The sequence below is a fragment of the Chiloscyllium punctatum genome, chromosome 4, assembly GCF_047496795.1.
Source record: "Chiloscyllium punctatum isolate Juve2018m chromosome 4, sChiPun1.3, whole genome shotgun sequence".
NCBI lineage: Eukaryota > Metazoa > Chordata > Chondrichthyes > Orectolobiformes > Hemiscylliidae > Chiloscyllium > Chiloscyllium punctatum.
The window spans coordinates 122,971,385-122,995,771 of record NC_092742.1 but is presented as its reverse complement, the minus strand read 5'-3'; the positions used below and the strand labels follow the sequence as shown (position 1 = coordinate 122,995,771).

At 44.2% G+C, this 24,387-nt stretch overlaps 1 long non-coding RNA gene across 1 annotated transcript in view; it reads left to right on the top strand.

The window, feature by feature from the left end:
- The first annotated feature begins 13,814 nt into the window (after window positions 1-13,814).
- LOC140475964 (uncharacterized) overlaps window positions 13,815-24,387 on the top strand; it is a 46,530-nt gene continuing 35,957 nt past the window's right edge. Inside the window, exon 1 of the long non-coding RNA XR_011960381.1 lies at window positions 13,815-13,941. This is a non-coding gene — a long non-coding RNA (uncharacterized lncRNA). The remainder of the gene's footprint in view (window positions 13,942-24,387) is intronic.

Here is a 24,387-nt window from a genome sequence, read left to right as displayed (position 1 = left end):
GCACTTTAGAACCTTCAGTACCTCATGGAAGACATGACTGTTTTTATTTTCCCTGATCTCCCCAGTCTTCCTCCACAGTAAATTCAAACGTGAAATTTTTGATCAGGATCTCGCTTATCTCCTCTGGTCCCACTCATTCGTCTTCATGGAGCCAAATTGTGCCCCAGTTAATCTTCTGCTGTTAATATATTTGAAGAATCTCTTTGGATTTTCCTCAGCCTGATCTGCGTTTTGTGGTCCCCCTTGGGCCCTCCTGATTTCCCTGTGAAGTGATTTACTCCACCACAATGTTCTTCAATGGATTCCACTAATCTAGCTGGCTATATGTGACACGTACCCACTTTCTGCTGACCAGAGCCTCAATACCCCCAGTCATCCAGTGTTTCTTACTTGTGTCAGCATTGTCATTCACACTAATAGGAATATGCTAGTCCCGAACTCTCATTTTATCCCTTTTGAAAGATTCCCATCTGCCTGACATCCCTTTACGTGCAAATAGCCTCGACAATCAATTGTTAAAACTCTTCACTCATAGCTTCTAGATTCAGGGAAGGCTTGTTTTGATCATTAACTTGTGGACCAGCCATATTCTTTTCCATCGCTATTTTCAAACTCATACGATTGTGGTGACTTTGCCAAAGTGTTGCCCCACGAACACCTCAGTCCCTTTCCCTACATTGTTTCCCAAGGGGAGGTCAGTTTTTACCCCTTCCTGTAGTCCGATCATTAACATTCTGACTGGGTCAGTTTTCTAGAACACTACTAACAAATCCCTCCCATCCAAGTTCTGAACTCTCTGGCAGGCCCGGTCTAAGTTTGGAAAGTTAAAATCCCTGTCCACTACTCCTCTACCAATCTTACAGCTATCTGAGATCTCCCGACATATTTGCTACTTCTTTTCCCGCTGACTATTGAGGGCCTGTAGTGCAGTCATATCAAAGTGATGACCAATTCTCATTTCTCATTTCCACCATTACAGCATCACTGGGCGATTCCCAGGAATATCCTGTCTAAGCGCTTCAGTGATGCTTCACTGATCAAAAACTCCAATCCCCCTCCTCTCTCACCTCCTGTTCTCTCCATCCCGTAGAATCTGTTCCCTGGAACATTGAGCTGTCAGCACTGACCCTCCCTCAGCTGTGTTTCTGTCATCCCTATGGCGTCGCAGTCCCATGTCCATGCACCAAGTTCATCTGCCTTACCTGTTGGGCTTGTTATGTTGAAATAAAGTAGTTTAATTGATCAGTTTTCCCTCATTGCCTGCTGTGCTCTTGCCTGCCTTGTCTATTTAAATGAGTCTCTTGAAATTCTGTCCCAGTCTCAACCTTCAGACTGTATACTGAGACCACCCCTCTCACTGTGGACAACACCCTTAGCTATCATGTCATCTGTAAACCTAATAATTATACCTCCTTCTTTCACATCCAAGATATTAATGCACATAACAAACAGCAATGGATCCTGCACAGATCGCTGTGGTACACCCACTGGTGAAAGAATTTCAAACACAAAACCAACCCTCCAAAAATTGTGGATCTGTTATGCCAACTTGCCTTGAATCGCAATGGTCTGTTGGTTCAGCCTTCCATGTGGGACCTTGTCAAAGGCCATAGTGAACCCCAAGAATCCACATCATCTGCACTGCCCTCATCAATACTTTTATTCGTGATTTCAAAGAAAACTCCGCTGAATTTATCAGACAGGATGTTCCTTTGCCAAATCCATGCTGACTATCCCTAATTGTTTCCTGCCTTTCCAATTATTGATTCATTCTGTCCATCAGAATTGTTCCCAATAATTTCCCTCCCCCTGCTGTCAGACTATCTGCTCTGTAATTACCTGGCCTATCCCTGCTGCCCTTCTTGAACAAAGGAACCACATTAGCTATCCTCCAGTCATTCGGCACTTCACCTGTGGTTAGCAAAGTATTAAATATATCCAGCAGGGTCCCAGCAATATCCTTCCTTCCTTCCCATAACAGCCTGGGATACATTTCATTGCGCTATGGGGATTTCTCCACCTTTATGCCTGTGAAAACATTTAATACCTCCTCCATGTTGATCTTAACATATTCTCAAACATTACCATCTCAACAGAAATCCCCGGATACAATGCCTTTCTCCTGTGTGATTACAGATGGGAAGTATTAATTGAAGACCTCACCCACTTCCTCTGGCTCCATACACAGATTGTCCCGTTAGTTTCCAACAGGCTGCAGTCTTTACTGGGAACCCTCTGACTCTGACTATAGTCACAAAATATCTTGCAGCATTTCCTTAATAGTGTCTGCCAAGGATATTTCATGGCCATTGCTTACCCCTTATTTTTAAGGGCCCCTTGCCCTCTCTGTTCTTGTGAAGAGTTTCACCCCTGTGTTTATTGAACTGCATTTCCTCGATCAAACTCACGATATCACTTGATCAGTATTCACTGGACTTTCTCCCTTTGTCATTCCCAGTTTATTAACACACTGGCCATGGATCCTCACTGTATCACTTTAAAATACTCCATTTTCCAAATATAGGCCTGACTGCAGGTAGTTCAAGCCAGTCTCTGTTTGCCACATTCAGTCTCATTATAGGAGACTCAGTTGTGAGCGGGACAGACAGGAGACTGTGTGGCTGCAGAAGTGACCCCAGGATAGTGTGCTGCCTTCCCGGTACCAGGGTCAAAGGTGACTCTGAGCTGTTACTGAACATTCTGAAGATGGAGGGTGAACAGCCAGAGGTTATTATGCACATCGGTCCACATGACAGAGGTAGACAAAGGGATGGGGCCCTATGAAATGTGTATCGGGCATTAGGTCAGAAGTTAAAAAGCAGCACCTCAAGGGTAGTGAGCTCCAGATTACTCCCAGTGCCACATGCCATTGAGGATAGACATAGAAACCCCATAATCCGTTGGATGTGTGGTGAAGGAGCTGGTGTAGGCGACACAGGGTATTCAGTTCTTCTGAGCATTGGGATCTCGACTGGGTTAGAGGTGACCTGTACAAGATGGGGGGCCGACTTGGACTTGAAGCAGAGGAGCACCAGTATCCCTTGGTGGGGGGTTGGGGGGTGCAGTTGGGCGGACTGGCAACGTACAAAGCCTGACTGGGAAGGCAGACGAGCTCAAAGCATGGATTGGCTCTGGATACTGGGATATTCCAGCCATAGCAGAAATATGACTGAGAGATCTTGGACACTGCTGGGCAAGGAATAGCTACATTCGAGTCTTCAATCCCACCATCTTGTGAGGGCATTTCTTTCCCCTCTGCTGCATGGTCCTCACTGAGACAACCCAGGTGGTCCCAGGTATCAATCCTGGCCCATGCTGTATTAGTGATCTCTGTAATATCCTCCATTCCTGATCATCTTTCCTCTGTTTGGAATCTCCTCTAGTCCCCACAATGCTCTCTGTCTCTGTCAGTTTCTCCAACCCCTAACAACCTAATCCCTAAACGTCTCCAGTAGATACTAAATTCCTTCATCCCGGTAAACCCGACAGTCTTGTCTATCCCTGTAAGCCCCTCCTACCAATGTTACCCTCCATGTCAATGTATTTGCCTTTAACCTCTCCATCCTTCCCTATCTGGGTAAAGGTCTGCAGCTCCTCCAAACCTTCCTTGTCCGTGAAAAATTATTCACTCCATTGAGCTGTCCGGATCTGTGTATTCCTTTCCCGATCTAAATACCTCCCTGTCTTTGTAACTATGTCAGGCTCCTACCTGAGAATCTCACTATCAGTGTAATCTCCCAAGGAACTCCTGACTTTAGGAACCTCCTCCACCTGATAACATCCTCCATGTCTGTAGAAATTTTCCAGCTCAACCGTCCCTATCATGGAACTTAGTCTCTATAAACGTAATGATGACGATAAACTCTTCTTCTCTAAAGCGTACTCAATCTATGTAAACTCTGCTGGTCCCTACTCCCCTCCCTGTGCATGTAATCTACTTAAGTCACTACATATCCGTATACCTTTTCCTCCTCCCCATGTGACTGCACTATTTATTTCCGTTACCTTCATAAGCTTCCGTAATTCTCACTGTGACTCTCACCATGTCCCATCCCTACATCCCTCCGTTTTTCTGAAAAGTGCTCCTTATTCTTAAAATCCTACCTAACTATGTCTCCTGTTCCAGCCTCCACATCTCTCTCTGGAGCAGTCAAAGCTGCTCCAATAACCTCAAAGCCTCCTGGTCTTTCTAATTCCCTTTAGTTGTGAAACTCTCCCCATGTCTGTAATATATCCTGCAGTGTCGAAAGCTCTCCCTATATTTGTATGGTCCTCTAATCCCGACAACTGCACCTGTTTTTGTAACATTATCCTGCACCTTGAAACCTCCTGATTGCTGAACCTTGTTCAGGCTCTGCATTTTCTCTATTTCTGCTACTTTCTCCTGCTCTTACAACACTCCCTGTCTGTATGATCCCCTGCGGTTTCTGCAGCCATCCGTATCTCAAACCACAAGCTGCCTCCACAACAACCCCCCCCCCCCCGACTCCTCCCACACACACACCTTTTCCTGCTTCCAGTCCCTTCAGCACCTTCTATAACTACAAACTGCCCATTTGCCAAGGCTACTCCAGTTCCTACAATGTCTGTCAGAATCTGATGCCCACACTCTCTCTAATCTGCAAGTCTCTCTGTAATCTGTTAACACCTGCAGCCACCACTACTGTCCGTAACTTTCTTCGGTCGTCCAGTCCCATTAAGCTTCCCATTCTTGCATTAACTAAAGCCTGTGTATCTTAGTACTGCCTAAAAAACGTGCATGTCTATGTAAACTGTTCCAACCCCTCACTATCTCCATAAACACCTGCTACCCCTAAATCCATCTTTATTTGTATTACCTCTTCCAGTCCTGTCAAAAAAATCTATGGAGCCCATTTAATCTTCCCTTATTGGGTAATTTCTTGAAGTTCCTGGCGATTTCCCAATTTTAGCAGTTTCCCCAATCTTTATGACTCTCCAATTCCAATAAGACTCATTTTCAATGCCAGTTTATCTAGTCTCAAAACCTACCTATAATCTGCTTATTCTTCTCCAATTCTTAGAAATTAATCTATTTAAATTTGACCCTGGTTCTCCCCCAACCCTTCCAACCACAGGAACCTCTTTCAGTTTGAGCAACATTCCCATCTGTGTAACTGTCTCTAACCCAGTAACCTGGCATTCTCCATTGCCTTCCTATCTATGAGCCTTCAGAACCTAGAAGCCTTCGAATATATGTAAACGTCTTCCGTCACTACGACCTTCCATTTCTCTCTTAGGACTCTTCGCTTGGAAACACCCCCTGTCTGCCCCTCTGTCTGCCTGCCTCACCCTACACCCATCCCTATCCCTATCTCCAGAATTTAATCCAGCTCCCTCTATCTCTGAAAATTCCTCCAATCCCCAAACCCCTTTGTCCCGCTGACATTCTTGATCAGATGTAACTCTCTTTAACTCTAACATCCTTGTGTCCCTGTAAGCCTCCCTATCTCTGTAACCGCTATACATCTGTTCAAACTCACACTACTGAGGAATGACTCCCTGTATTCGCCATAAGGCAGATGGAATGACAGTGAACAGATGTGATGGAGCCGTCATTCCGGAGATGTAGCTGCAGAATGACCATCACAGGGAAAGGAATATTAAAGGATTGTTGGGATCTATGCAAAAAGGCAACAAGTTGTGAAGAAAGAATGAGGTTAATGCATTAATGAGACAGTCATATGGATCTGAAGATCAAATGTTGGAGTCTATTTGGGTGGAGCAAGCAGCAGCAACCGTTAGCAGGAATTATTTTATGGGCACCAGAAAGTGATGGTAATGTCAATATGGTTACGATCAGGACACTGAATATACTTGTAGCAAGGGCAGTACAGTTACTGTGTGTGACGGTGGTTTCCATCCCGACTGGATAACTAATGAGTATCAGGGCTATAATAGATGGAATCCTGGATTGTATATGAAATGGTTTTCCATGACATCATATCAAGGAGCCATCAACAAAATTGTCTCTTGTAGATCATATGCTGTGTAATAATAAATACCTAAAATTCCTAATCTAAAGGCGTTTTGTGAGCAGGGACCCACAATGTTATAATGTAGATGCTCAGTTTGTGGTAAGACCACAAGAAGTAGGAGTGAGATTAGACAGATTTGGTCCATTGAGGATGCTCTGCCCTTCAATCTGATCATGGCTGACCTTATACTCTTCAACTATACTTTCCTGCCTTTTCCACAAAGCCCTTGTTTCCCTGATTCATTAACATCTGACCATCTCTGCTGTAAATATTCTTAATGACCCAGCCTCGACAGCCCCCTCCAGTCAGGAATTCCCAAAGAGTCACTACCATCTGAGTGAAGACATTCCTCCTCATCTCCATCTTAAATGGGTGAGCCCTTGATTGGATTTTATAACCTCTGTTTACAAATTCTCTCACAACTGAAACGAAGGGAAATGACAAAGATAATTATTGGAGATGAAATGAAAATTGGTGGAGATGGGGTTAACGAACAAGAATGTCCAAGGTTACAGAGCTTTACAGATCAGTTGGAAAGATGTGCAGTGAAATGGCAAATTGATTTTAATCTGGACAAGCGTGAGGTGATGTCAGATTCAAGCGGAAATTGAGGATACAGAGGAAAGTTGATAAACAGAAAGATCTTGGTGCAAGACATTAACTCCCTGAAAATGCCAACTGATGTGTGTCAGACAGGAAAGAAAACAAATAGAACACTGGCCTTCATCGGTCACAACGCTGGGTATAGTGGTTTGCATCAGATGTTGTAATTGTATGAAACTTCTGCTTGGCCACATTTGCAGTAGTGTGTGCAGTTCTCATCTCCACACAATAGGAAGGATGTGGAGACTTTGGAGAGGGTACAAAAAGGGTTTATCAGCATGTTGCCTGTGTTAGGTTTTTCATGGTGTGTTAGGTGTAAGAGGAAATTAAACAAAGTTGGATTGTTTTGCAAGAGTATCAGAGGCTGACAGGAGACCAGGTACAAGAATATAACATACGGAGAGGGATAGATAATGTCGATAGTCGGAAACTCTTTTCCAGTGTGTAAGTTTCCAATACGTAGGTTTAAGGTGAGAAAGAGGACATTTTAACGAGATGTTTGTGACAAGATTTTTTTTAATATAGAGAGTGGAGTTTACCAAGGGAGGTCGTAGCAACAGAATGTGAATAAAGTTTCAAAGTGGCATTTAGACAGAAACATGAACAGGGATACGGGATATGGACCATGTGCGGGCAGATGATATGAGTTAGAATAGCATCTTGCACAGCACAGCCATGGTAGGCCGAAGGGCCTGTTGCTGTGCTCTACTGTTCTATTTTCTAACTTCACAGCATCTGACCGATCAGAGCCCGTCAGAATCTTGGATGGTTCATTTCATTTCTCTCTCATAATCTAAACTTCAATGGGTTCAACCTCAATCTACTCCACCTCTTCTCATTAGAAAATCCCTCCATTCCCAGGATCAGCCGAGTGACCCTTCTCTGACATGCCTCCAATGCAACAGTATCTTTCCTTCGGACACTCAATCTGTTCATAATATTCTTGGTGTGGTCTGACTTGAACCTTGCCTAATTTTATCTGGATCTGTCTATTTTTAGACTCCATTCCCTTTCTAATAAATGTCAGCATTTGATTTGACTTTTCTGTTACCAGCTGACCTTGGAAGCTAACCTTTTTAGATTGATGAACAAGAACTCCCATAACCCTTTCTCTTGCCAGTCTGAAACCAAATAGTGTTAGCTTGACATTAAGTCTTGAGTATACTCAAATTGTTAGAAAGGATATTTTAAAATACAATAACTGGCCACCTAGAAACACATTTTATAAAAGTGAATTTGTTTTTGAGCCTGTTGGATTTAATTTGTTTGTGTGAATATAAATGGCTGAATTGAAAGGGTATAGAAGGGGTGTAGTGCTACGGGGGAATATGGTGTCTTTGAATTATCAGAAGCCTTTACACAAATTTCAACAAAGGCTAATGAGTAACTTGGTAGAGAATAGGGCTTCTGAAATATGAATAAGTTCGCCTATGTGTGGAACCAGAGGAGGTGGGTGAGATATTCGACAAAATAATGTTGTCAGTATTTACTGTGGTGAAAGAAATGGAAGCTCGGGAAAATGGGGAAGTAAATAGTGATGTCATAGAAAGAATCCTCAACAGAGAAAAGAAAGTGCTGGAATCTTAAAACAAATAAAGTTAGATCAATCCTCAGTAGCTCATTAGGTGTATCCTAGAATATTACGGAAATCTAGGGAATAGATTGCACTGCCCCGAACAGAAATATTTATATTATCAACAGATGCAGTGTGGTGCCGGAAGACTGGAGGGAGGATAATGCTGTTCCATCACTTAAGGGCTGCAGGGAAAAGCAGGAAATTACAGCCCAGTGAGCCCAGTGGTGGGGAAGTTGCTGGAGGAGATTATGAGGAAAAGGTACCACATATGTTAACAAAGGCAAGGGCTGATTCGAGGTGGTCAGCATGGTTTTGTGAGTGGAAAACAGTGTTTCACAAACCGGATTGACTCTTCGAGGAGGTGGCCAAGAGATAGATGAAGGCAGACCAGTGAACATTGTCCACATGGACAGCGAGGCATTTAACATGGTTCGAAGGGATTTCGAAAATCTAATCAAGAGGAAGAAGGAAGCTTATTTAAGGTTGAGGAAACAAGGGTCAGAAAGCTTTTTCGAAGGTAACATAGAGCAGCACGATGGCTGAGTGGTTAGCACTGCTACCTCATAGCACCACGGACTCCATTTTGATTCCAGCCTCAGGCTACTGTCTGTGTGGAGTTTGCACATTCTCCCCGTGTCTGCGTTGGGTTTCCTCCAGGTGCTCCGGTTTCCCCTCACATCCCAAGGATGTGCATGTCAGGTGACTCAGCCAAGATAAATTACCCATAGTGTTCACGGATGTGTAGGTGTGGCGCATTAGTAAGGGCAATTGGAGAGTAATAGGGTGGGGGAATGAGTCCGGGTGGGATACTGTTTGCAGGGTTGATATGGAGGTGTAGGGCCAAATGGCCTGTTTCCACACTGTAGGGATGATCTGAAAGTACCAGGAAGGAACTTAGGAGTGGACTTAGGACAGCTAGAAGGGGACATGAAAAGTCATTGTTGGGAAGGATTAAGGAAAACCGTAAGGCAGTCTCCACGTAAGTGAGGAACAAGAGGATGGCCAGAGTGAGAGTAGGGCCTATCAGGGATAATGGAGGGAACTAGTGCCTGAAGTCGGAGGAGGTAGGGAAGGACCTTAATGAATCATATGCCTCAGTATTCACTGCTGAGAGGGACATTTGTGAGGACAGCCTGAAACAGGCTGATATACGTGAGCAGGTTGATGTTAAGAATGAGGATATGATGAGAATTTTGTAAAAGATAAGGATAGATAAGTCCGCTGAACCAGATGGGATGTACCCAAAGTTACTGCACGAAGCGAGGGAAGAGATTGTTGCACTTTGGCGATGACCTTTTCACCCTCACTGTTCACTGGAGTCGGACCAGATTATTGGAGAGTTGCAAATTTTATTCCCTTGTTCAGGAAATGGAATAGGGATAATCCTGGGAATTACAGACCTGTCAGTCTTATGTCTGTGGTGTGCAAATTATTGGCGAGGACTCCGAGACAGGATTTATGATTCCTTGGCAAACCATAGTTTGATTACAGATAGTCAGCATGGCTTTGTAAGGGGCTGGTCATGCCTTATAAATCTTATTGAATCTTTTGAGAATGTGACAAAACATCTTTGAGGCTCAATTCAGAAAGTACAGAGACATGGGTTGCTGGGAAACCTATCTGTATGGATATGGAATTAATGGCCCCCAGAAGACAGAGGGTGATGACAGATGAAAAGCATTCATCCTGGAGCTCAGTGACCAGTGTTTTTCTGCAGGGAGAGATTCCAGGACCTATGCTCTTTCTGAGTTTATGAATGACTTGGATGTGTGAGTAGAAGAGTGGGTTAGTAAGTTTGCCAATGACACAAGCGTTGGTGGAGTAGTGAATAGTGTGGAGGACTGTAGTAGTTTGCAACGGGGCAAGGACAGGATGCAGAGCTGGGCTGACAAGTGGCAGATGGAAGTCAATCTGGAAAAGTGTGAAGTCATTAATTTTGAAAGATTGAATTTGAATGCAGACTGCAATGTTAAAGGCAGGATCTTTGGCACTGTGGAGGAACAGGAGGATCTTGGGTAACAGGTCCAGAGATCCCTCAAAGTTTGCCACCCAAGATGATAGGCTTGTTAAGAAGGAATCTATTGTGTTGGATTTCATTAGCTGGGGGATTTAAAGCCGCGAGGTTATGCTGTAGCTCTATACAGCCCTGGCTGGACCCCACTGGTAATATTGTGTTCAGTTCTGGTCTCTTCATTACAGGATGGATGTGGAAGCTTTAGAGAGGGAAAAGAGGAGATTTACCAGGAAGCTGCCTGGATTGGAGGGCATGTCTTATGAAGAAAGGTTGAGGGAGCTAATGCTTTTCTCATTGGAGTGAAAATGTGTGAGGGTGACTTGGCAGAGATGAACAAGGTGATGAGAGGCACAGAAAGAGTGCAGAGTGAGAGACATTTTTTTCCCTGACATAAATAGCTATTACAAGGGGGTGTAATTTTAAGGTGATTAGTGAGTGGTTAAGTGGAGATTTTAGAGGTAGGTTCGTTACATACAGAGTGGTGGACGTGTGGAATGCACTGCCAGTGGTGGCAGTAAAGTTAGATGCATTAGGGACATTTAATATATTTCTGGATAGGCACGTGGATAATAAAAAGAAGGGTGTGTAGGTTAGTTTGATCTTATGTTCGGATAAAATCTTGGCATGGCATCATGGCCGAAGGGTCTGGTGCTGCACTGTCCTGTGTTCTTTGTTCCATATGGTAAAGTGGGTAATGAGCTCAGATCAATGTAAAAGGATATGGCATTCAGGAGGAGTGAGGGAACTGGAACAAAACTGGGCTTGATGATAGGAGACAGAGGGTGATGGGAGACATATTGTTTTTCTGACTGGATGCATGTGACCAGCGGTGCAGTGGGTCCAATGTTGTTTGTCATTTGGACTAATGGTTTGGATGGGAATATTGGTATCCTGGAAAGTAAGATTTTATTTTTGAGTTACACTGAAATTGGTGGTAAAGTGGACAGTGAAGAAGGTTATCTGTGAATCTACAGGATGAACAGTACTGCTGGGATAGTGGGCTGACGAATAGCAGATGGAGTTTAATTAGATAAATGTGAAGTGTTCCATTTTGGTGAAACAATCCAGGATGGGAATTGTACAGGTAATGCTCGGGCCCTGGGTAGTGTGGTCAATCAGATACCCAGGGATGCAGGTACACAGTTCTTTGAAAGTAGTGTCGCAGGTAGGCAGACTGGTGAAGCAGGCATTTGGGATGTTCACCCTCATTGGGCAGAGCATTGAGAGTAGGAGTTGGGATGTCATGTTGAATCTGTACAAAACATCGGTGAGGCCACCATAACAACATTGTTGATCAGTAGGAAGAACTCATCTGGCTCACTTACCTGCTTTAGTGAAGGACACCTGACATTCTAACCTGGTCTGGCCTACATGTGACTCCAGACCCACAGCAATATGGCTGACTCTGAGCTGCCCTCTGGGTACTTACCAGTGGGGGCAAAGGATGCTAGTCCAGGCAGTGACACCCACATCCCATGAATAAATAAATAAAAATGCACAAGGCGCTCCCTACCTCTGCAAACCCGTCCAGTTGCAGCAATCCGTACTGACTTTGTAACAACGTTCAGGCCCTGACCACTCTCTGTAACACTCTCACCACCTCCAGCACCTTCATCTCTCCCTGTTCCTTTTGTTACAATAAACCCTGACAATGGTACTCCTTCCATCTGACCTCCTCCTGCTAGCCGACCCTTTGTAATTCCTTTAAAACTTACTCCTAAACACTACATTACTGCAGAATTTTAAGTAATATTTGGTGATCTTCTCAGCCTGATAATCTAATATGATCCACTCTGTCCTGAGTGAGGGACCAGTGGGAATTTCTTGCTGAGGTTTTGTCTGGTTCTATGGAGTGTCCTTTTGTTGAGTGCTTTACACTGTTCCTTCAAATGTTTTCCACCGTTCATTTACAGACACATGTTTCAGTCTGTTTAGCCTGTTTACCTTGGGCACTTCTCCGCTCAAACACAAGTAATTGGCTATTTTCATTTCTAGTTGTAAATAGTCCTTTCTGTGAGTCTCTTTACAAATTATATTTCTTAAAACTGCACTTAGCACAATTTCCTAGAGGATCTCTTAAGGTGATATGTCTCATTCACTAAGTTTCATCACACAACGGTCGATCTGAGATAATTACGTTTCTAGCCAGTTGCCCAATGTGTTATTCAAAGAAACACTGAAAAAAAAAATTCTTGGAACTCCTCTTCCAATATCACATTTGTCCGTCTGACTGTCCCAGATTATGCGAAAATTGAAATTTCCCAAAATTATCACAATGCCTTAGTTAAAAATTCCAATGAGTTCCTGTTCAATGCAGTGATGAGCAATGAAATACTTCTCGGTGGCTAAAAACTGTTCTGCTGATTGTGTTCTTGGCAAGTAGTAGCCAGAATTTACATTCAGACACACTCTACTTCATGATCTGCGGCCAAATGCTTTCTCTGTAATGCCTTTGGTATCCATTATTGTTAGCGTTACCAATTTTGCCCGAGTTTCCACAAGGTTGTGAACCATTGAATATTTATGTTCCACCTTTTGTTCGCCCTGTAACAACGTCTCCCTGGTGTCTAAATCTCTTCTTGTCACTGCATCACAAATCCATCTACCTTATTGTTGAGACTTTGTCCATTCCAAAAAAGTCATGTTTTACTCTTTCCCACAATTTCCTGTCATAAACTGATTCACTGATGTACAGTTTTAGTTAAACTTTGTCCCATCCTGTTTGTCTTCAGCCACATTCTCATGCTGTTCCGATGCTTCACCTTTTCTTTTTGGATTTGGAAAGCTCCTTTCTCCTGAACCCTGTCCCTGCATCCTCTCTGTCAGTTTAAAGCCCTGTCCATAAACCTACCGACATGATTGGCCAGGAAACTGCTCCCAGCACAGTTCCAGTGGGGCCATCCTAATGGATTATTTTTTTAAGCCAGGTATGGGATGTGGGTGTCTCTGGCTGACCAGCCTTTCTTTCTCAGCCCTAGCTGCCCTTGAGTTGAGTAACTTGCTCGGCCATTTCAGAGGGTAATTGAGAGGCAAATACTTTGCTGTGGGTATGACATCCAGACCACGTCAGGATGGGCAGATGTCCTTATCTAAGGGACAAGTATTTGGGTTTTTTGTACATCAGCAATAGTTTCATACTTATTTATGAATTGTTACTAGTGATTTGAAATTCCACTATTTCTGATGGTGGGATTCAAATCTGTCTTCCCGAACATTAGCTGTGGTTTGGGATACATGCTCTAGCAATAATACCACTAGGGCATCACTTCACCTGCTCACTAGTTGCTCATTCCTGAAACCAGTGCATCATGAAGCTAAACCCATGATTCTGTGATCCCGACGACTTCCAGCACACTGGTGATATCTCTCAGTATCTCTCCATGTGGTATCCCTCACTGTGTGGGTCTAATTGCATATTCTGTCAGTGCCTCCCGCTCTTGCAGTTACTCTAGATCCTGGGTCAACAGAATTCTACCTCCAGAAAGACACAGCAACACAGAGCAGGGGTGGAGTTTGGGATTTTCCAGACCTCTGTGGGACTCAGTGCCGTTCTCCTTGTGTAAACCTCACTGCATCAGTCTAATGTCCCATTCTGTCTATTTCTCTGTCTCCTGTAGGTACTTTGGAAGTTCATGGCTCAATAGACTTCCCAACTGCTTGGTGTCTCGTCTGTTACCACACTGAAGATGGTTGGTCAGCCAAAGAGACAAAGTGCAGGGAGATCTGGAGCCTTCAATAAATCCTGCAGTGAGGTAAGATCACTCAAAATGCACAGAGCAGGGAGCAATGAGAGGGCTCCAAACATCAGCTAACAAGACATGACACAGATGCAGTGCTGAAGTGGGGGCATCGAACAAACACACCCCAGCCTCAATCACCACGTCGACTTTAACTTACGTTGTGAGACAGCATCGGGAGTTCAGAGCTATCAATCCAGGCCTCTGCTGTCTAAGTGAGCATCAGTACAACAGAGGTTAAAGCAGGCCTCCCACAAGATGTCGGGAATGCTGCCTGGGATCTTTCTCTTCTGTGTTCTCCCTCCAACACTGCACTAAGACTCAGTACCTGTAACACTGTGTCTGTGGCATGGCTTGTGCGCCAGTGTCTTCAATAATTTGTAACTCCCATAACATTTCCTGTCCATGTAACCTCCTCCCTTCCCTGTACTCCCTCCACATATTTGAAAGTTACTGCATTCTAGATTACCATCCCTATTGCTGTAAAAAGCTTCAGTGTCTACAACATGCTTTATTTCGGAATTCTAATCCTCTTTAAATGAATACAGAGTCATACAGCACGGAAACAGAACCTGTGGTCCAACTCATCAATGCTGCCCAGGTTTCCTATACCGAACGAGTCTCATTGCCTGCGTTTGGCCCTTTTCTCTTCAAACCTTCTCCTCTCCATGTACCTCTCCATGTTCCTCCGCAAATGTCTTTTCCATGTGGTAATTATTCTTGTTTCTCCCATGTGCCCCTGGCAGTCCATTCCGTCTATGCACCATCCTCCATAGATAATGTTCCCCCTCAGCTCCCGCTTTAAATCTTTGCTCTCTCACCTCCCGTTTATAGGCTCTAGTTTTGGACTCACTTCCCCTTGGCTATTCACCATTCTTAGGAACCGTATGGTTTTGTAAAACTTTATTATGTCACTCCGTAGCCTCCTCTGCCCAAGCAAACTATTTAGGACAATATCTCCAACGTACCTAACAAAGCGCTGGACACTTTCGCCACCCTGTAACTGTACCCCTTGGTCTCTCACTGTTCGACAACACTGGCCGGGGCCCTCCGATTAACTGTGTCATTCATCCCTGGTTTGTCTTAACAAAATTCAAAACCTGAATTAAACTCCATCTTTCATTCCCTGGACCACTGCCCCAGTTGGTCAGTGTATTCACTGTATTCGATAACTGTATTCACTGCCCACTACACCATTAATTTGATCATCTACAAACTTGCGAACAATGACTCCTATATTGTCAACCAAATCGTTTGTGTAGGTGATGCACATCAGTGGACCCAGCCCTGAACGTTATGGCACACCGCTGGTCACAGGCCTCCAGTCTGAACAACCCTTTCCCACCGCCCTCTGTCTCCTATTGTCAAGCCAATTTTGTATCCAGTTGGCTAGTTCCCCCGATCCCATGTGAACTAATCTTACGAACCAGTATATCTTGCTAAATCCTGTCAAAGACTCTGCTGACTTTAGTGTAGACAATGTATGGTCACCACTTCAACAAAAGTATCAAGTTAATGAGACCTGACTTTGTACACACAAAGCCGTGCTGACTATCTTTCATCAATCCTTGCCTTTTCCAAATGAATGTGACTCCTGCCTGGAAGAATCACTTCCACAACTTACCCACCATTATGCCAATTGGTCTTTAGTTCCCTGGTTTTCTATTGCAGCCTTTCTTAAATCATGGAATGAAACCAATTCTTGTCATCGAGTCATAAAGCATGGAAACTGACCCTTCACTTGATACCCACCATAAACTCAAACTAAACTCATCCCAGCTCCCTGTTGCTGGCCCAAATCCCTCCAAACCATTCCTGTTCACATACTCATGCAAATGTCTTTTAAACGTTGTAATTGTACCCACATGCACCCCTTCCTCAGGAAGTTCATTCCACATACAAACCACTCTCTGTGTAACAATTTACACTCATGCCTTTTTAAAAAAATCTCTCTCTTCTAACTTTAAAAATGTGCTCTGTCCTCTTGAGAATCCCCCACCCTGAGGAAAAGGCACCTACCATTAAATTGATCTATATATCTCATTTTTTTTCATAAAAAGGACTCAGCCTATCTAGCCATTTTTCAATCTCAAGCCTTCCATACCCAGCAACATCCTGGTTAATCTCGTCTGAACCCCTGCAGCTTAATAATATCCTCCCCATAACTGGGTGGCCACAACTGGATGGAGTATTGCAGAAGAGGCCTTACCAATGTCCATACAATCACGACATGACGTCCCAAATCCTACACTCAATGGACTGAGCAATAGTCAAACATGCCAAGCACTGCCTTATCCATTCTGTGATGCAAACTTCAAGAAATATGTAACTGAACCTGGATGTCTCTCTGCATTAAAACACTAACTGAGGCCCGAACATTAATTGCACAAGTTCTACCCTTGTTTGTTGTACTAAATGTATTCGTTGCATTTATTCAGATTGAATACCATCTACGGTTTTTCAGCCCATTCACTCATATTATCAAGGTCCCTTTGTAATCTTAGTAAACCTACTTCACTGTCCACTATGCCACCCTCCAGCCTTCCAGCACCTCACACTTGGCTGTCAATGGTACAAATAACTTTGCTAGGGGCTCCACCATTTCTTCCCTAGCATCCCACAATGTCCTGTGATACACTTAATGAGGTCCTAGGGCTTTCCATACCTTTGTGATTTAAAACCTCCAGCACCACCTCTTCTAAAACATACACTCTTTTCAAGTCATAGAGATGGACAGCATGGAAACAGAGCCTTCGGTCCAACTCATCCATGCTGACCAAGAGATCTAACACATCCATCCCATTTACCAGCATTTGGCCCATGTACCTCTAAACCCTTGTTATTCATATTCCCAACCAGATACCTTTTAAATGTTGTAATTGTATTAGTCTATGTTACATTCTCTCTCAGCTCATTCCATACAAGCATCACCATGTGCATGAAAAAGCTGTCCCTTCAATCCCTTTTAAACTTTTCCCCTCTAACCTTAAACCTGTGCCTCTAGTTTTGGACTCCACAACCCCTGGGAAAAGACCTTGAATGTTTACCCAATCCATACACCTCATGTTTATATAAACCTCTGTCAGGTCACCCCTCTGTCTCCGATGCTCCACGAAAAATAACCCAAGCTTATTCAGCAACAACCCTGGCGACATCTTGTAAATCTTTTATGAGCACTTTCAAGTTTCACAGCATCATTCCTATAGCTGGGATACTGGAATTGCAGAGAACTCCAATTGTGGTCTAACATATTACTCTTGTTCCCTGAGTTCCACAGTCTTTGTCCACTGTAACTTCTGGAGTGAAAAATTTGTTTAGGGTCTTAGGAAAGATCCTGCAGTTCCACACATGAATTGCCGCATTGATCTTTAAGGGCCCCAATTTTGGCCTGAGGTACTCGTTTACTTTTAATATTTTATACAATCACTTTTGGATTCTCCTTATCCTTCTCTGCCAAGGCTTTTTCATGTATCTTTTCTGCATAACTGATTTCTACCCAAAGTGTATTCCTACAGTCCCTATGATCCTCAAGGATTCCCTTGACCCAGCTGGCTATACCTGACATGTGCCCGTTTTCCGTGACCAGACCCTCAATAGACAGCCAGCATTTCCAAATGCTTTCAGCATTGACCTACACACAAACAGGAACATGTTGGCGCTGAACGCTCAAATTATCTCACTTATAAAATATTCTCACTTGCCAGACTTCCTTTTCCCTGCAAATACACTCCCCAGTCACCTTTTGAAAGTTCCTGGCTAATACTATCAAGATTGGGCTGGCCCAGTTTTATAAACTGAACTTGTGGATCAGGCCTGTCCTTTTCCAGAGCTATTTGTAAACTAGTAGAACTGTGGTCACTTTAGCAAAATGCGTTCCTACTAACACCTCAGTCCCTTTCCCGATCTTGTTTCCCAAGGAATGGTCAGGTTTTGTCCCTTTCTCTTTTCAGGCCGGTTACATATTGACTGGGAGTTTTCTGCAACGCAATTACCAAATTCCTCCCTTGCAAACGCTGAACACTGGCACTCCCAGTCTAGGTTTGGAAAGTTTAAAAAAAAATCCTAAAATTACAGCCCTATTATTATGATTGATATTAGAGATCTCCCGGCATATTTGTTCCTCAATCTGCCACTGGTTATTCGGGGTTAGTAGGACAACCGCATCAAAGTGATGACACGTTCTTATTTCTGAGTTCCACATAGTTTCTTGGGCGATCCCACTGGAATATCCTCTCTAAGTACTGCTGTGATGATTCATGCAATCAAAACACACCACCACCACGCGTCCTCTCTTACCTCCCCTTCGATGCTTCCTGTAGCATCTCTACCTTGAAACGATGAGCTGCCAGTCCTGCCCCTCCCTCAGCTGTGTTTCTGTAATAACTATAATATCCCAGTCCCATGTTCCAATCCATGTCCTGAGTTCATCTTCCTGAGCTGTCTGGCCCCTTGCAATGAAATAAATGCATTTTAATCATCAGTTTCCCCCCATTCCCTGCTATGTTCTTGCCTGCCTTGTCTTTTGAAATCATTCTCTTTAACTTGTGTACCAGCCTCAATCTTCGTTCTGAATTTACAACTGTTTAAGGTCCAATACCCTGCCAGACTAGTTTATATCCTCTCAAGTAGCTGTAGTGATTTACCCCATCAGGATATTGGTCTCCCTCCCGCTCCCAGTTCTGGTGTCTTACCCACCCTGCCTACCTGTGCTGACCCCTTCAGGAATCAATAGACTTATCCACCAAGGTCCCTGTGTTCCTCAGTACGCCGCAAGGACTGACCATTCATTGTGTCTGTCCGTTGCTTATCATACCTCCCACAAGTTATTATCTCACATTGATCAGAAATAAACTCTCCTCAGATAACATCTGATTGACATCGGACTGCAACCTGAGACCACCCCCCTCACTGTGGACAACACCCTCCCCTTTCATGGCATCTGCAAACCGACTAATGACACCTTCCGCTTTCACATCCAAGTCATTAATGCACATCATAAACAACAGTGGTTCCTGCACAGATCCCTGTGGTACACCCGCTGGTGAAAGAATTTCAAACACAAAGACGTCTATCCGCTAATTTTACATCCAATTTGCCAACCTGCCTTGGATCCCACTGGCTCTTTACCTTTGGATCAGCCTTTCATGACGGACCTTGTCAAAGGCCTTATTCAAGTCCATGTAACCCACATCATCTGCACTGCCCTCATCAATATTCTTAGACACCACCTCAAAAACTGAATTCCTCAGACAGTATCTTCCTCTACTCGATCCATGATGACTAAGCTGAGTTGATCACTGCCTTTTCAAGTGTTGATTCGTCCTTAGAATTGTTTCCAATAATGTCCCTCCCACTGCTGTCAGCCTCCCTGCTCTGTCATTACCTGGCCTATCTCTGCTGCCCTTCCTGAATAAAGGAACCACATTAGCGATCCTCCAGTCATTCGGCACTTCACCTGTGGCCAGCAAAGTATTAAATATGTCCATCAGGGCCCCAGCAATCTCCTCCCTTACCTCCCATAGCAGCCTGGGATACATTTCATTGGGCACTGGGGATTATTTCCAACTTTATGGTAAAGAAAACATTTAATATCTCCTAGTTATTGATCATACCATGTTATAGAACCTCACCATCCAAAATGAAGTCCGCGGCTACAATGTCTTTCTCCTGTGTGAATACAGATGGGAAGTATTCATTATAGACCTCACCTACATCCTCTGGCTCCATGCACAGATTCTCCCTTTGGTTTCGAACAGGCCCCACTCTTTAGCTGGGAATCCTCTTCCTCTAACTATATTTATAAAATACCTTATGACCTTTCCTTAACAGTAATTTAATGAGGATATTTCATGGCCATTTTTGCTACTCATTTTTTAAGGACCCTCTTGCACTCTTGATACTTCTGAAGAGCTTCGCCTGTTTCCATCGTTGTGTACCTCCTTTATCCAGCTCACAGTATTGCTTGCCCAATATTTGCTGTTCAGGGAGCACACTGGCCCTGAATTCTCCCTGTATCATTTTAACATACTTCCTCTTTCCGAATGTGAACGTAACTTCAAATAGTTCCTCCCAGCCTGTGTTTTCCAGACCCTGTCTCCAGATAGTGAGAATGCCCAGTGGCAGTGAGATTAGTACGATTACGGGGCTTCCCCAAATTTGGCCTCTTCACTTCTGAACTATTCTTTTTCCAAAATGACTTTGAAACCTAGTGTTATGACCACCATCGCCAAAACATTACAAAAATCCTTATGTTTGCCATCTTGCCCAGCACCTACAGCCCACTCTCTCTGTAACATCCAGCCCATACTGACCGCCCCATCTGTGAACCTTCCTCCAGCCTCTCCAGCACATGGTGTCACTGTAACCTTCTCCAGTCCCCACAGCACTCCTCCATCCTTTCATACAGCACCTCATTATCTCTAACCTTCCACCATCCATTTCACCTCCCGGTCTGTACAGAGTCCTTCAGTTCTGTAGCGTTTCCTGCCAACCCTCCCTTTGCATAACGTTCTGAAGCCACTTGAACCGTCCCAATATCTGTAACCTTGCCCTCTCTTTCCATACCTCTCTGTCTCTGTAACAAACTCCCTTCTCTACAATGTTCCTTACCTCTGACCACCTCCAGTCAGTACTAGCCTTTCTAGCTCTCAAACATCCTGCAGCCACTATAACCATGCATGTGTCTGAAACCCCCTCTCAATTGTAACAACTTTCATTCACACAACTGCCTCTGTCTATAACCTCAGCCAGTCTGTAGAATCCTTGCTAACTCTGGAACCTCACCCAGCGTGTACAACTCTGAGTAGTACTAACTTCATTCAGTCTGCCCAACCGTTCCTACCTCTTATTGCCTGGAGATTCCACAACCCTCCCTTTTGCGTTAACCTCCTCCAGTCCCTCTCATTGACACCATCTATGTAACCTTGTCCTATTCCTGACTATATATTCCTCCTTTTCCAATAAACCCTTGTGAACTTTGGAACCTGGTCTAATGTCTGCAGTGCTCTGTATAATCAGACACAGGGATGGCTCAGTGGTTAACACTGCAGCCTCACTGCGCCTGGGACCTGGCTTCGATTCCAGCCTTGGGCAATTGTCTATGTGGACTTTGCATGTTCTCCCTCCGACTATGTGGGTTTTCCGGGCGATCTGGTTTCATCCCACAGTCCAAACGTTGCACGATCAGTGGATTGACTATGATAAAGTGTGGTTTAGTTGAGTTATCCATGAGAAATGCAGGTTTTAATGCATAGGTGGAGGGGTGGGTCTGGGTCAGATGCTCTTCAGAGGTTTGGAATGGAGTGCTTGGGCCGAATGGCCTGGTTCCAGGCTGTGGAGATTCTATTCCGATTTTTGTCCAGTCCTGCCAACCATCCCTGTCTCTTGAACCTTGCCTCATCCCCAGTATTCTCCTTAACACTGTAATCTCCTCCAGTCTCTCAGACACTCCTTTCCGATGTAAGCTTCTCCAGTGCTTACAAAGATCGATATGACTGTCACCTCTTCCTGCTTTTAGAACCCTACCTATAACTATTGCCATTTGTTACGCCACTCCCAAACACTGTTCCGTCCTGAAACTCCCATGAACATTCATATCTCTGAAACTTAGTTGGACTGTCTCAACTTCCCTTTGACAGTTATGTGCTGAGACTTGCTCTATATCAGTGAAGTAATTAAGTCTTGGTATCCCTCATTATTGTAACCTCCCTCCAGCCTTACAGCACTGAGGGTCTGTAGAAGCTCTTTTCAACCGGACAGTCATCTCTGTGTCTGCAATCTCCTCCACTCCCCATAATACATTCTCTCTGAGCTCCTCTGTAGTCCATGAAACACTTTCTAACACTGTCTTTATCAGTGTAAACTTCACCAAAACACAAACTTCCCTATCTGTGTAAATCCCTACACCAGTCCCTATCCCTCTAAGCTCCGTCTAACAATATAACCCTCCATGTCTGTGTATTTACCTTCAGTCCCTACATCCCTCCCTAACTGCGTAACCTTCTCCATGCATTTTTGCTTCACACTCTTCAACGGTCCCTGTCAGTGTAATCTCTTCCAGACCTGAAAACTCTCCCCCTCTTTCACTTTCTCAGGCCACACAACCCTCATTATCTGTAATTTACTCCTATCTGAGAAACCTCCCTCTGTAAACTGCTCCAACTCTTCAACTCTTCAACTCTCCATAAGCTCCTGCAGCTCTAACAGCCCTCCCTATCTACAAAACCTCTTCCAGTCCCTTAAAAACCAACAGTCTGTGGATACCCGAACACTATCCCTTTCTGTGTAATCCTCTCAGGTCTCTGCAGCACTCGATCTGTCGAACTCACTTCAATGCCTGTGACTCTCCCAATCAAGTTTCTACAAAGCCCACTATCTATTTAACGCCTTCCCGTCACTATCACCGCCCCCGTCAATATGAGCTCCTCCACTGTCTCCACCATCTACCCATCTCCATAACCTTGACCAGCTCTAATACCCCCATCTGTGTAAACATCACCCTCCTCTGCAACCTCCTCCTGTTACTGCTGTGCTCCCTTATCTGTGAAACTGTCTCCAACCAAACTTGATGCATCAATCTCTGAAAAATATTCCAGATTCCACATCCTCCATGTCTAAACAACCAGCAGAACCTAAGCCTTCCTATGTCTATAACCATCTTCAGTCATGACGACCCGGCATATCTCTGTTTGTTCGTCCACTCGATACAAACATCTTTATCTCTGTAATTTGCTCAGCTACCTAAAACACTCCCTGTCTGTGATCCAGCCCTGTCCTACAAACATGCTTATCCCTGTGAACTTCTCCATCCCTCCCAACATTTCCAAACTTCATCCCTGTAGCCCTCCACATTTCTGTAACCTCCTGTGGCTCAAAGGTCCTCAGACCCTGTGAAACCATCTCCCCTACCCACATCCCGCCCAGACTGCGTCCTCTGCTCCAGATCAGACCATTATTATCTCTGTAAACACCTCCACTCCTGAAAACTCTTCCCATTTGTGTAACCTCTTTCAGACCCCATACTCTCCAGCGTCCTGCATTCTCTTCCTGCCATTGCAACCAAAACCACGTGTTTATGTAATATCCACCAGTGCTTACACCCTCCCCAACTCAGTAACCTCTTGCAGTCCTAACAAAACACCTAAACTGTGAAACGTCTTAATTCCCTACATTCCTCCCTCCCTCCCTCCTCAAATGCCTTCATCACCATGAAACCTAAAATTACTGAAGCCTCCTTTTGAAACTGCAAACCTCCTAATGTCTGCAAACTCCTCCTGTCCTGATATTTGTCCCTAACTCTGAGGAACATGGCAGAGCAGGGAAGATTTGTGGAGTCCATGCCATGTTACGGAGGCAGAATCATGGGAATTACAGATTTGGTCTAATGTCTGTGGTGTGCAGATTATTGGAGAGCCGACTCTAAAGACAGGATATATGACTACTTGGAAAACCATAGTTAAATTGGAGACAGTCAGCATGGGTTTGTGAGGAGCAGTCATGCCTCACAAACTTTATTGAATCCTTTGAGGATATGGCAGAATACGTTGATGGCTCATTCAGAAAATGAGGAGGCATGAGAAACAGGGAAATCTATCTGTCTGGATACAGGATTGGATGGCTCAGAGAAGACAGAGTATGGCAGCAGACGAACAGTATTGAGCCTGAAGCTCAGTGACCAGTGATGTTCTGTAACAATCGGCTCTGGGACCCTGCTCTTTGTGATTTTTATAAATGACGTGCATGTGGATGTTTGAGAGTGGATTAGTAAGTTTGTCAATGAAGGTTGGTGAAGTGGTGGGTAATGTGGAGGTCTGTTGTAGGTTGCAATGGGATATTGACAGGCCCAGAGCTGGGCTGGAAGTGTCACATGGAGTTCAATCTGGAAAAGTGTGAAGTGATTCATTCTGGAAGGTTGCATTTGAATGCAGAATACAGGGTGAAAGGCAGAATACTTGGTAGTGTGGAAGAACAGAGAGATCATGGGGTCCATGTCCATAGATCCCTCAAAGTTGCCACGCACATTGATAGAATTGTTAAAAAGGCATATGTTGTGTTGGCTTTCCTGAGCAAGTGGATTGATTTTAAGAGCCATGAGGTTTTACTGCATTTTATAGCAGCCTGGTGAGACCACATTTGGAATATTGTGTTCAGTTCTGGCCCCCTCTTTACAGGAAGGATGTGCAAGTTTTAGAGAGCGTACACAGGAGATTTACCAGAATGCTGCCTGGAATGGAGGGCATTTCTTATGAAGAAAGGTTGAGGGAAGGTTTGTGAGGCTTCGCTCATTGGAGTGAAGAAGGGGGCGGGGCGACTTGGTAGAGGTGAACAAGTTGATGAGAGGCGCAGAGAAAGTGAATAGTGAGAGACTTTTTCTCCTATCGCGTAAATGGCTGTTACAAGGGGGTATAATTTTCAGGTCAATGGAGGATGGATAAAAGGATAGAGAATGGTAGGATAGAGAAA